Raw genomic sequence first — 10,860 nt, forward strand, 5'->3', positions numbered from 1 at the left:
GCATGCAAGAGAAGAAATTCAGGTGTACTGTGGGTTAAATTGAAGCCAGGATGCTCATAAATGACTAGTGTGGTCTAATAAAAGACAGTAGGTGCTCAGTGGATGCCTCTTAAGTGGATAAGTCAAAAGATGCTGATCAGAGGATCCATAGGGAGCCACTTGAGAAGTTAAAGCTCTGTGTAGAAAGTAATTATGACTCGAAGCAAGGCGTCTTGGAGGAGCTGGGGCCAAGCAGCAGAACTGAACACAGAAGCTGGACTTGTTTGTTAAGTGGGCTGTGGCAGAAACTGCTAGTTGCCTACTCAGTCTCCACTTTCACCTCTTTCCTAAGTAACATAACCCAGATGTTAATCTGAGTGGCAGTGTGCCCAGTTGAAAGATTCCCAACCACATCTGCAGGTGGTATAGCCAGTGAGATATAAGCAGAAGCTGTTGGGTGAGTCTTCTGTGACGACTTTTAAAAAGGTGATAAACTACTGCCAAACTCCTTTTTATCCCTGCTACTTTCTTCTGGTGCCTTCCTGCAACAGGAAGATATGTGATGGATGGAGTTGTAGCTGCCATATTGGACCATGAAGTGACCTTGAAGACGGAACTCTATGCTAAGAATGGCAGAGCATAAAGATAGTAGGAGCCTGGAACCTTGAAAACAGTGCACCTTCCTTAGCAGCCAGAACCTCAAACTCCAAAACCAAACTCACTGCTGTGGAGTCAGATCCAACTCACAGCAACCCCTCCTTGGGTTTCTGAGGCGATATCACTATGGAGGTAGATTGCCCAACCTTCCTTCCAAGGAATGGCTGGTGGGTTTGTACTGCCAGCCTTCTAGTTATCAGTCAAATGCCTTAGGCACTACACTGCCAGAACCTAGCCACCTTTTACATGAAAGAGACATAAGTTATCTTGTTGAAGCCACTGTTATTTCCTCATTCACCTGGGACATCAGGAGCCTAAGGGTTTGGGGAAGGCTTTGGCTGATGAATGAAAAATTTGGGGCTTTTCAGTTTGTTTTCTGGTGTGTTTAATAAGCTGTTCTGACAAAGATGATTTAACATGACAAAATGATTGTCTCTGAGCTCAGTTGTAAAAAGAAATCAAGGGGCTTAGGCAGGAGTAACGAAGTTATGTATGTATTTGGCTACACAAAAAGGGGCTTTATTTTCTCACCTAATTGAGGACTCCAGAGGTCAGATAGGCATCAGATAAGGCCTGATATAGTGTCCAGACACGTCACTGGGACCTACTATCTTTCTATCTCTTCCTAGTCTCCCACAGCACTGGCTTCATTCTTAGATTGTTTCACCTGGTGATCACAAGATGGCTGCCTGTGTTACACGATATTCATGTACAGCCAGAGAGATGAAACTTCTTTCCAATAAGCCCCTGGCAAAGACTTCTTGCATCTCATTGGCCTATCTTGGATGACCATCTCCAAACCAATCACTGTGTCTAGGACAATAGGGCCCACTGGTTGACTTGAGCCTACCAAGGTCCATCCAGGGAATTGAGGCTACGTTAATTGCCCGCCTCACAGATGCATGGCTGAGAAGCATGGGACACTGCTAGAAAGGGAAAACATGGAATCTATGTGAGGAGGCCACCAACACACATGTCCTAGCTAGATCTCTCTAGTCCATCCTCAGCAGGTAGTGCTGTTTTAAGGGCATCAATCCTATGGGGTAGTTCTTCTCCATCATATAGAGTTGCTATGAGTCAGAATTGACTAAACGGTACACAGCAACAACAATTAAAACAAAACAAAACTGGCTTTTGCTCCCAAATTTCATCTTTGTTGTTGTTGTATGCCGTTGAGTTGATTTTGACTCATAGTGACCCTACAGAACAGAGTAGAACTGTGCTATGGAGTTTCCTAGGCTGTAATCTTGATGGGAACAGATAGATGGTCAGGCCTTTTCTTCCTTGCAGCAACTGGTGGGTTTGAACTGCTGACCTGAACTGCCAACCTGAATCACCGACTTTTTGGTTAGCAGCTGAGCACTTAACCATTGTGCCACCAGGGCTCCTTTACTAGCCTAATACCCAATCTTAATGCTTTGGGGTAAGATAAGGTGTTTCCAGAGAGCCTTTGCTGTTAGCTTCATTCATTAATTCAACATTAAGCATTTCTTGGGTGTTAGTTATGTATTATATACTCTTCAGGTCTTGCCTAAGAAGATGAACATATCTGAAATCGTCAAGATCAGTGGCACTAGTACATGGGGCGCGTATATTCTTTATAAAGGTCAGAAAACAAGCATAAGGGATTGGAAAACAGGACAGGCAAGTTCTGACAGTGAAAAGGGAACAGGACTAGGAATTGGACATAGGATGATGCCCAGAGAGAGTGTACCTGTGGGGGTCCCTCAGTGAGGATGCTAGGTAGTTGCTGGTTCTGTGAACTTGAGAAAGGGAGAATGGTTATGGGGGTTTCAGGCTGTATCTGTTTTTCTGTTTTACCAGCTTTTTTTTTTTTTTACTGGCTTTGTGATTGGGTTCTAGTTCTTACTGATTAGGAAATCTCAGAGGGGGTGGGGATGGGTAGAGTTACTTACTGATCTTAATTTGGACTTTGGGAGTGCTTTGAAGGTAAGATCCTACAAGGGGTGTGAAATCCCTGAAACTTCTAGGAAGAATTTTTCCCAGTCCTGCAAGCTTGCTGCTCTCCTAATTCGAACAGCTTCTTGTGGGCTCTTAGCTTTCCATGACACAATTCTTTCTCGCAAGATTCAGAGACTAGAGCTTCATAACCCAGATAATTCACACCGTGGTATTTGTGTCTATTTAAAATCATCTCCCACGGGGTCCAATTAACAATGTACATGTCAAATTATGTCACACCCATTACTTGCTCTCCTTTTACAACTAATTTGGTCAGGCTGGGTCAGGCAGTCCCTGAATTGGAGGAGTTGTTAACCTCCCAGCACACAGAGTCCGCCCACGCTGTCCTTGGCCTGTGATGAATCAGGGCGTAACATTTCACTAGGAAGTAAGGAGAATTGCTAAGTGAATGGTCAGCTCATGCCAATAGTGACCTGTCATTAACCTCCTTTATCAGAGCTTTGTCCCTGGAGCCTGGATTCTGTGGGCTTGAATCCTGGCTCTGTCACTTAGCACATAGTTGTATAATGTTGAACAAGTTCTTTAACTTCTCTGAGCCTCATTTTCCACATTTATAAAATGGAAATACTTACATTACTTAATTTATAAGGCTGTGTTGTTGTTGTCATGTGCCGTCAAGTCGCCCCGACTCCTAGCGACCCCTCCTTGGGTTTCCGAGGCAGTATCACTACGGAAGTAGGATTGCCCAACCTTCCTTCCGAGGAGTGGCTGTTATAAGGCTGTAGTGGGGATTAAATGAGATAAGAGATGCAAAATGCTGGGCACAATGCCTGGCACATAGGAGCAATCCAATGCTAGCTCTTTATCGTGATTATTATTTATTCTTTTTTTTAATTTTGTTCAGCCCTTCAAAATTAGACTCTTTTTAAGAGCACACTCAGGATGTATTTTGTTATTGAATGAAAGAGATGTTTCCATCTTTTTGTACATTTGCTTCTGCCTGACTGGTCTCTTGATTACACACTGTTTTCAACTCTTGTCTAATTTCTCCTGTATGTTTTATTCTGTTGTTCAAGAAAGAGTTAAAAGCCTGAACACTTAGGATTGCACTTCTAACATAGTAGGTGCTCAATTAAATACCATGGAACTGAGGGCAGTAGTAACCTTACTTAGTGACCAATGGTACTAATTTTCAGACTTGACAGATCGACAAGGAATAGGCCCAGGGTGATGGAGCAAATGACTCTAGAACTGTCTTGTGAGGCTCAGTCCAGCCAAGAGGCCAGCAAAGGGAAGTGGTCAAGGTACAGCCTGCCTGGGTTTCCTGAGGGCTGGATGCTTTACTCAAACGGCTGTCCCTGGACCGGTGGTCTTCGCATCATCTGAGAGCTTGTTAGAAATGCTGCATCCCAGGGCCAGCCTAGGCCCAGGGCATGGGAATCTGCTTTCTAACAAATTCCCCAGGATACCTGAATGCACAGGAAAGTTGGAGGGGCCTTGCTTTGTGGGATCACAGTCTATGGGCTTTGTCACACAAGGTAACACCATGTCTGTGCATTCCTGTTCTCAGAAATGAATTGTTTTCCTTGTTGATTTTAGCTTTTCTCTAATATTACATGCTTCCTTACAAGACTAGATTCACGCACAGAAGAGATTCACTGCCCAAGTCCTTCCTGAACCATCTGGTTAATGATGGGCTGAAAGAGGGCTTTAAAAAACAGCCCAGATCAAGACCAGCACACACCCAGCCCTCCAGAAGCTGGAAGAAGACAGGCGGTTTCCTGGAGGATGTGGAGGGTAGCCTGAGGACACACAGTGGTATTTTGTCATGAGGATTATTAATATGTGTGGCAAGAACCATCTAACTTTAACATTACCTCCATTATAGAAAGTTATTTTTCCTGTCTAAGAAGGGTCACATGGTGATCCTTTGTATGCTCTCTTAGTTGGTCTGCACATCCCCAAAGAAGCACATATAAGGGTGCCTTCCATTCTCTGTATTTTAAATAGATGTACATGGAGGCACAGAGAAGTAAACACACACATGCTTAATGTTCTTGCTTACCTCTCAGAGACAAGTGAAACTGTGGTAATTATGGAGCTAGAAACAGAATCTCTTGCCCAGAGGGATTCAGACTAGGACATCTGAGTTGTGAACCATGTCAGAAGTAAATATTAAGAAAATTACCTGGGTTACTTCCTATACCTCCTGCCACCCCACCCCTTTCCATATCCAAATTCTTTGGGGCAATCTGTTTATGGGCACATCAAGGAGGCAGTGTGTTGTAGTGAAAGCCCTGGATTGTTGTAACCAAGAGACCTACACTCTAAGCCCAGCCCTGCCAAACCATCTGTGTGACCATGCAAATGTTGCTTCACCTAGTACTGTCCTTCAGAAAACAAAGAAATAAAGGGTTTGGAAAACATCAGTGGTTGCTAAACCTGACTGCTCACAAGAATCACTGCATGTGGGGTGGGGGAGGGGAGGGAGCTGGAAATCTATATCTTAAAAACATTCTAGGTGTTTCTGAAGAGCAGCCAGCATTGGGAACCCTGGAGCGGATGTTACCAGGGGTGCTTCCAAAGCCCCTTTTAGTACGTTCCAACCGTTCAGCCCCCACAGTCAACCTAAGACTCCATGAGAGCATGGAGGTATAATCCCAGGGAGCCCAGAAACACAGCAGAGCATCCGGTCAATCTAGTGGGAAGGAGCTGCCTGTGCGAACCCAGGCTCTGAGGCCCATCTGTTTCTCGGACAGCTTGGATTTGGGACCAAGCCTTGGGTGTGCCTTGGCTAAAAGGCATGGCCACAACTTGCTCCTCCCTACTGTTACCATGTGTGAATGTGAATCTGGTATTGACAGAACTTCTGATTTTTGTAAGAAGCTTCTTGTGTCTGCCTGGGGTCAGCAGTGTCATGGCCCTGATTGTAATCGCCCTGTGACTTGTTCTTGCAGGTCCAGGGCCTTTAAGTCATTGTACCATAGTCAGGAACGTCAGATACACCTGCCCTCGATCTGAAAAGCAGATTAAGAATCCTGGCATGCCTGCCTTGCATCCTTGAGCCTCCCCATGGCTTTTGAATTCAGTCATGTGTCTCCAGCTGTCCCAGAGTTACAAAAAGTTCCCGTTTGAATAAGAAGCTGTGGAATGCTAAAGCTAAAGCTGTCTTTAGCTCTTCTTTCAAAAGTTTCAATTATGGGTTAATCCTGACATTCTTTGGCTTAGTAACAGGGGAGGAGGCATTTATGTTTGTGTAAAGGCAGAGGCAGGTACAGACCATGGTTCTCAGACTGACTTTGATCCAGGAAATGTGTGTTCTGAACTCCCTCTGAGTGGCAGAGAGAAAAAGGAAGGACGGTCAATGGAGGGAGGTGGGGTGCCCCTGCTGCCTAAAGGACATGCCATGCAGGAAGTAGGCCCAGAGGCTGTACGGCTGTGTGTTGAAGGGAGGCTCAGGGAGCAGGAGAGGGTGTGCCTTGGCTAATGGACAAGGCCACAACTTGCTCCTGCCCATGGTTGCCACGTGTGAATGTGAATCTAACATTGTCAGAACTTTCAGTTTTTGTGAGAAGTCAGAAATCCCAATTTTATCTGATTTCTCCCAATTTAAAAATGATGATGCATTCAATGAAAAATTCCTCAGTCCAAGACTGAGTCGAGAGCCTGGGCCTTAAGGACTAGCCTGGGTATACTATAATAGTGTAGCTGCAAGTAAGCAGAACTCCAACAGAGGTTCTTATGACCCAAGAGAATAAATCCATCTCAAATAAAAATCATTTTTTTGGAGGGAGAAAGGAGGCTCTGTCTTTCTAAAGCCCTGAAAACAAAAGAAACCCAAACTTGTTGCTGTGAATCAAGTCTGATTCATGGCGACCCATGTGTTACAGAGTAGAACTGTGTTCGGTAGCATTTCCTTGGCTGTCATTTTTACAGAAGGAGATCACCAGGTCCTTCTTTCATACAACCACTGGGTGAGTCTGCACTGCCAACCTTTAAGTTAGTACCAGCCAAAACCAAACTCACTGCGTGGAGTCAATTCGACTCATAGCGACCTCTTCTGGGGTTTCCGAGGCAGTATCTCCGTGGAAATAAATTGCCCAACCTTCCTTCTGAGGGGTGGCTGGTGGGTTAGAACCTCCACCCTCCTGGTTAGCAGTCAAATGCCTTAGGCACTATGCCACCAGAGCTCCCTTTACGTTAGTAGTTGAGTATAGATGGTTTACCCCACTTAGGGAACTATCTAAAGCCCTAGAAGTCCACTTTCTCTGCTGCTGTATTGTGCCCCACCACAGTTCCATGGATCAGCTGTCCTCATCTTTCTTCTCCTCTCATCTGTCCCTTCCTCACCCCCAATAATAGATAGTCCAAGTGACACTTGCAAGGCCTACTCCCTGGACATTCTCAGGCTTAAGGGTGACATCCAGTATACAAGTGGAACACCATCTCCTTTCCCATTTGGAGAACAAATTCAAACCCAAGAAACAGAGAACTACATTATAACACAGACAACCTTGAGCTAGAATTTATTTTTAAGATAAATTTCTAATGTACTTTGGTACTATATATTAGAAACAATTTACTTGTGATACATGTCATAGTGGATCAGTGGTGACTCCAGAATTTCTATGCAGGAACGGCTTGGGCTTTGTGACATGTTTGGAAGCAACAAATGGCTAGAGGACTTTCTTATAGCTACCTTGTATATTGAGCTGTTGTTACGAATGTTGCATGTCTATTTTTAAAAAATAAAAATAAAGCCTCTACAAGCCAAGTGTTGGACCTACCATTGTGATTGATCAGATCACAGGCAAGTACAACATAGTTTGTAGAGATCTCATTCTAGAAGGGATGGAGGATAATCAGCACAAGATCCCAAAGCAAGCCAGGTGCAATGTAAACTCCATTGCACAAGAAAATATTTTATCTTGAGATTGAGAATGATGAGCCTAGATCATGAAAGGAAACCTGCCTAAGAGAACGTATCTGTGCCACTAGGCTGAGCCACTGGATAAAACCAAACCCAGTCCTTGGAAAGATCAATAGTAAAGCCCCTGACACCTAGTTTCATAAGCTCTACATAACCTATTATGACCAATATGCAGCCCTCAAGTCCTGTGCCCTGGCTTGCTGGCAACAGATGGCCTGGGGCACATGGACTGAGCCTCAATGTTCGGAGTATATCCAAGACATCCAGATTACTGTCCCTTTCTTGGAATTAGCAAATTCAAGCAACACTCTGGATGATTTCCTTAGATCACAGTTGACCCAACTTAAAGTTTATTTCCAAGTGACTTCTAAACTCTACAAAAGTAGAATAAATTCAAATACTCATTATTTGCCAGGAAGTGGTCAAATTCTTTCTGTCTCCATAATACTACTCTTTGGTATTATTTCAAGTAAATGATCAGTGGCTAACTCAGAGAGTTTTGATCTCTTAAATAAATAAATAAACAGACCACTGACCCTTCACTAAATTGGTGGTTGTCATCACATGTAATAGCTGCCTCGCCAGTACAGCGTTCCCTTCTGGAAAACCCATCATCAGCAACTGGCACAGAACGCACACTGTCTTCGCTGAGATTTATCTGTTAATACATGGTTTTACTGCAACTCTTATTTTAGACTTTCGAGCAGTGGTAATTCAACACTGAAAAGGAATGTCATGTTTGTAGCTTATATTTCACTCCAAGAAAAAAAAAAAGAAAGTAAGCTCATGTGTAAGCAGGGTGTTTTCTTTTAGAGTTGGAGTATGTTTGGAGAGGGACAAGAACTCTGCATCTTCCTCTGTCCTGGGATATCTCCCCACAGTCACCCTTGTGTGCTATGCTCACAGGCAGGGCTGCTTCCAACTGCCTCACTGAGCTTTCCCACAGAGCTTCCTTCTCTGCCTCTCTAAGGCCTAGCCAGCTGGCCAAAGTCACAGCCACAGCAGATAGGACCCTTGTGAGTGTCTTTAAGGGGCCCAATGGTGATGTTGACATAGATGGCTGATCTGAGGTGTAGGGCCACTTCACAGGTGACCATTTTCATACTTTTCATTTTGGTGTGGAACCCTGTGGGATTTCTTTGTCTCAAACCCCTTTGCCAGTATACAAGTCTCTGAAGGTTCATCTGGTTTTCTACGGAGATTGCTAAACACAGATGATACGATAGTGGATGGCAAGAGGTTTGGTAACATGAGTTCCTGGTGATACAGGATATAGACAGTGTGTGTGTAATTTCTCAACCTGCACTTGGCCTCATCATTTGCACGTACAGCACCTTCAGAACAGAGGACTGACTAATTTCTTTCTTTTTCTTTTTTTGTTCCCTCTCTTTTTTTTAAGGAATGATAGCAATGCAATAAATGCAACAGCCTGAAAACACTTACTTTTTCTAGACATTATAGCAAGACAATAAGACTCAAAATCAGAGCCTTTGCCCTCCAGAATTTTCAAGATTAGCAGAAAAAATTCTTGCTAAAAAGTACAAATCCAAATGACTTGTGTCTTATGCTAAAACTTCATATCCAGGCATAAGCAGCAGCATGCCAAGGGACACACGGAACCGTGGATGAAACATGACCTAGTCCTTCCTGGAATCTGTATTAGAGGTTAAATTTTAAAGATTTGTGGAAGGCTGCAGTCTACTGTGGGAGCTCTAACTCCATTTTAAATCTTAACATAAGTTCAGATGCCATTTTGTTACCAGGGTCCCTGTGACCCTGACCAGGGGTCCTTGCTGTTATTGACAAAGAATTGAACAAGAGAGGCAAGTTGTTCACATGAACCAAAATTTATTAAAAGGAGAGGAGAGGGAAGGGGGCTGGTGAGGGAGAGACAGAGAGGGGCTCTTGCCTACATTAGCCTCTGGTCTCTCACCAAACAAAGGATTTCCTAGGATTCATAAAAGCTTTCAGGTGGGATAAGACATTATCTTTATTCATAGAATAGGGATTTCCAGAGGAAAAGGTGGGGTTATGAAAATCAAGTGTGCATGCAGGAGATAGTCAAGATGGATTCCATTGCAAAGGCTGTCGGAACAAAGATGGAACCCATCGCAAAGGCTGCTGGGTTGTTGCCATGACTTATTCTGGGATGTTGCACATGCATGATGTCTCTGGACCCTGGTTTGAGTCCTGGTAAGGGTTTCCTGTTCTTGACTGCCTCTGGTGGAAGGTCACTTTGTTGGTCAAGTTGCAGGCTCTGCACCTGGTGAGGTACTTGAAGGACAACTCTGAGGTTTATCGGTATCCTACAATGGTCAAGCTTGTGGAGATTTTGAGATGTAATTTCTTATCTTGCCTAAGGGCCTGGCTCTCCAGCCAAAAGCAAGAATTATGTTGTGGTCTGCACGTAGGCTTAAATTTCAATGGTATTGGTCAGGGGCCTGTGTGATCTGGCTAGCTTGAATTCCATGCCTGTCTTAGTTTGAGTTCTTTCTGACCATTAAACTAGCAATATGGCTATGCATTGGTAAATCTGAAGCAAATATAAGGAAGGGGCAGTTTGACCTTGGAAAGAGTGTGTGATTGAAAGTAGATTATGCTCATACAAAGAACTAGGGAATGTGCCTGGGTGCATCCTTAATGATTAACTGAAAATAGCCACATGTGATCTAATTCAAGTTAAAGTTTGGGGTCCTGTAGTCTAGTAGCCACCTTGTGGCTATGACTCAGGTTCACACGGTCATGAGTCATACATATCCTGACCACTATGTAGTCAGGTGGTCAAGCCCCAGAACCAATCTGGAACTGTTTTTAATCTACAATTGTATTCCACTCCTCTCACCCCCACCCCACTTGTGTAGTCTCACCAGAAGCTCTGGTAGCCTAAGGCATTTGACTGCTAACTAGAAGGCTGACTATTCAAACCCACTCCTCGGACGGAAGATTGGGCAATCTACTTCTATAGAGATACCACCTCAGAAACCCAAGGAAGGGCACTATGAGTGAATTGACTCGAGGGCAGTGAGTCTGGTTTTGGTTTTGGTAGTCCCACCTGTGGCGGTGATGAATTGACCTGCTACCAATCATGATTTTACGTAATTTTCTTTGTTTTCTATTACACATAATTAACCCATGTTATGTGTCACTGGACTCCATTTGGCCTCTGTACTGTGTACATGCTGATGGTTTCCCTCATCCTGGATGATTGTCTTTTCTTGTCTTTATCCTTTTTAAGGCTTAATAAAAGAGTATCTATAGAACATGTTCGAATATGGGGTCTTTTTTTGCCTTAGCACAAATCAAAGATCCTCAAAGATTTGGGGGATTTTTCTTCTTTTTTAAATTAAAACAAAAACAATTCTATTTTGGAA

This window comes from Orycteropus afer, unplaced genomic scaffold, assembly GCF_000298275.1.
Source record: "Orycteropus afer afer isolate SDZICR_OR568_19922 unplaced genomic scaffold, OryAfe1.0 scaffold00111, whole genome shotgun sequence".
NCBI classification, from domain to species: Eukaryota; Metazoa; Chordata; class Mammalia; order Tubulidentata; family Orycteropodidae; genus Orycteropus; species Orycteropus afer.